Source organism: Aulonocara stuartgranti, assembly GCF_965226115.1.
Source record: "Aulonocara stuartgranti genome assembly, chromosome: 8".
In the NCBI taxonomy this organism is placed as follows: domain Eukaryota; kingdom Metazoa; phylum Chordata; class Actinopteri; order Cichliformes; family Cichlidae; genus Aulonocara; species Aulonocara stuartgranti.
The window spans coordinates 32,131,046-32,134,380 of record NC_138959.1 but is presented as its reverse complement, the minus strand read 5'-3'; the positions used below and the strand labels follow the sequence as shown (position 1 = coordinate 32,134,380).

Below are 3,335 nucleotides of genomic sequence, written 5' to 3'. Positions count from 1 at the left end.
GCGAGTCACCATGGAGACGGAGGGAAAGAAGGCGCGGTCAATGTATGTCACAGCGCTTGAGGCCGAAATTCTGATGGCAGCATATGCCGATAACATGCAAATTCTGCGGAAAAAAGTAACACAGCCACAGCTGCAAAAGAAAGGGAGCATGCATGGCAAAACATAGCCGACAGAGTCAATGCGTGAGTGTTAATTTAAACATTGATCTAGGGATTTCCACCCATTTAACACGTTATTTTATCATATGTTATTTTATTTGTTATTTTATACATTTTATTTTGTGATGTGATGTGAGCGCAGGTGCAACCCAACAGGCCCCAAACGTGCCTGGCAGCAAGTAAAAATGAAATATAAAAATATAGTCCAAACAGGTAAGGTGTAATTGTATTATGAGCCATAGTGCTTGGTCTGTTTGTCCCATGTAAATCAATTGCAGTTAGAGGCTACATTAATTTTCTGTCTGTAAGCACTTATTGAAATTATCTGAGCACATTACAAGTACATATTTGCTTACTCTGTATGCTCAAATGTGGCCCGTTATAGCCAACAGAAAAAAAGCGGAGGCCCGAAAAACAGGTGGGGGTCCTCCACCACCACCACTCACAGAGGCTGAGCAGTTGGCCCTCAGCCAAAACAGTGGGCGCCCTGTGGCCGAAGGCATCTCTGTGGGGACATCCTCTGAGTCAATAACCCCGCAAGACACAAGTGCCTACATAGGGGGTAAATTCAAAATAATACATGATGTGCATACATCCTTTCTTCACAGTCACCTTTGCAGTGCTACTCATTCATTTGATAAACTCTTTACCATAATGGATTATTTTGTAGTGAAGTTATTTTCCTACTGATTTTGCCTTCCCTCAGTCTTGGTTGTCTTTGAGAGCATAATGACAATGAAGTGTAAGGTGATTGGTATGTTTGTTAATTGCCATTTGGTCCCTTGTAAGTTATAAGTGACCTGTATAAACCTCATATTCTATCAGTTGATGGTGATGGTGTACTGCATCTGGTGCAGCCTCCTGTTGAGCCAGACCAACATGCAGTTGTGAGTAATACTCCACAGATTATATGAGTGTACAGTAGAACAGCAATGTTGTCTATTTCTTTACTACAGGAAAATAATGAAGAAACATTGACAGCTGTTACAGAGGAGGAAGCAACAGAGACACTTTATGAGGTGTACATCTTTTAATACTTTGTGTACAGGAAATACAGGCGACCAATAAAGCCAGTTGAACAAAAAATCTGTTTATTCTTCTTTCAACATGTTGAGGTGATGGGTCAAAGGAAATGATTGTGACATATGGTGTCTCTGACTGCGCTTCCATCTTGTATGTCCGTGGGAGGGTCAGGATGTTCATGGTTTGGATCACTGCTGATGTTTGGTTCAGAAGGACAGTGTTCTCCTCTAATTGTGGCAATGTTGTGAAGAATCACACATGCCACAATAATGTCACATGCCCTTTCTGGGGTGACCCTGAGTCTTTGCAGGCACTGGAACCGGGCCTTAAGCATTCCGATAGTCATTTCAATTCTGGCTCTTGTCCTGCAATTAGCCAGATTATATCGCTGCTGTGGGCCCGGTTCAGGGTCAGGGTAAGGGGTAAGCAAATAGGGTAAACATGGATACCCCCTATCACCAAGCAAGTAGCCAGTGAACTCTCCTAAGACAGAAGGGTACACTTCAGTTCAAATGTCCCTGAAGCAATTGGTCTTTATATATTTTAAAGTATTCTCAACTCACCATGTCCAAATTTTGTGCTCAGTGTACATTCACGGAATATTTGTGAGTCATGGACAGAGCCTGGCCACTTGGCTTCCACATTTGTGATAATGTTGGCAGCATCACATATGATCTTCACAGTGCAGAGAACACAAATTAGCATCCATTACTATAATGAAATAATTTGTTAGTTTGAAATGCTACAGGGAACTATGTACCTGTACATTAATGCTGTGGAAAGACTTCCTGTTCACATAGTCTCCTTCATTTACTAAAGGAACAATGATTGGAATGTGAGTGCCATCTGTACAGCCAATCACGCCTGGGAACCCTGAAAATAAATGTAAAATTTAAGTAGTAGTCCAAGTATCACCACATCATACATTACGTTTTGGTCATCCTGATACCTGCAATTTTGTGGCATCCCTCTTTGATAAATCTTGTGGGTCTGTGACCGGGGAACCACAGACGAGTACAGGAGACGTTTCAGTGCAACTGTAACATTCCTGACTGCCCGACAGACGGTAGCCTTGGAAACGTGCTCAGCGTCACCAATATTATACAGAAAGCTCCCGTTTGCAAAAAACCGAAGTGCAATACAAATAATATGTACAGAACTGAGAGGATGTCCACGATGTGTCACATGCGTAATATATGGCCTGAGGATGTTATCCAAATAAATTATAGATTGTGCTGAAAAACGGTAACGTTCGCACAGACAATCATCAGGAAATGATAAAATGTCCAAACGCGCTCTGATCACTCTCTCCCGGCGGAGAGCTCTGCGGAGAATTTGGGCTTCACGATCTACTGGCTCTTCAAGGAAGTGGCACGCCATGTCCGACACTTCCTACTGTCAGGTTTCCGACAAAGGGGCGGAGACAGTCAGGGTTAGTTGTAGTAAACCTGCTAGGGGGCAGGTTAGCTTCACGGAGTGTGTCGTCATAGTGACTCACTCAGGCTTCAGCTGAACTCGCTTTGTGAAACCGAAAACCCAGAGTTTTCGTTAACTCAGGGTATACTTACTCAGTTTTTCCACTAAACCGGCTTCCTGAAACAGGGCCCTGTTCTCTACATTCTAATTCCGTTGTTTTCATTCAAACTCTGTTCTGTACATTTTAATTCCGTTGTTTTGATTCAAATTCCATTGTTTTCTTTCAAATTCTGTTCTCTACATTCTAATTCCGTTGTTTTCATTCAATCTCTGTTCTGTACATTTTAATTCCGTTGTTTTGATTCAAACTCTGTTCTGTACATTCTAATTCTGTTGTTTTCATTCAAATTCTGTTCTGTACATTCTAATTCCGTTGTTTTCATTCAAATTCCATTGTTTTGATTCAAATTCAGTTCTGTTCATTCTAATTCTGTTGTTTTGATTCAAATTCCATTGTTTTTCCATTGAACTGAATTTGAATCAAAACAATGGTATTTGAATGAAAACAACAGAATTAGAATGAAAACAATGGACTATTAATACATTCTAATTCCGTTGTTGTCATTCAAACTCTGTTCTGTACATTCTAATTCCGTTTTTTTCATTCAAACTCTGTTCTGTACATTCTAATTCTGTTGTTTTGATTCAAATTCCATTGTTTTTATTCAAACTCTGTTT

At 40.7% G+C, this 3,335-nt stretch overlaps 1 long non-coding RNA gene across 1 annotated transcript; it reads right to left on the bottom strand.

Annotated features, from left to right (window-relative positions):
- Nucleotides 1-1,227: 1,227 nt before the first annotated feature.
- Nucleotides 1,228-2,135, bottom strand: LOC309712365. The gene is made up of 2 exons (XR_014278269.1): nt 1,745-2,135; nt 1,228-1,664 (listed from the first exon to the last, which is right to left on the bottom strand). It is a non-coding gene; the product is annotated as an uncharacterized lncRNA (long non-coding RNA).
- Nucleotides 2,136-3,335: the final 1,200 nt, after the last annotated feature.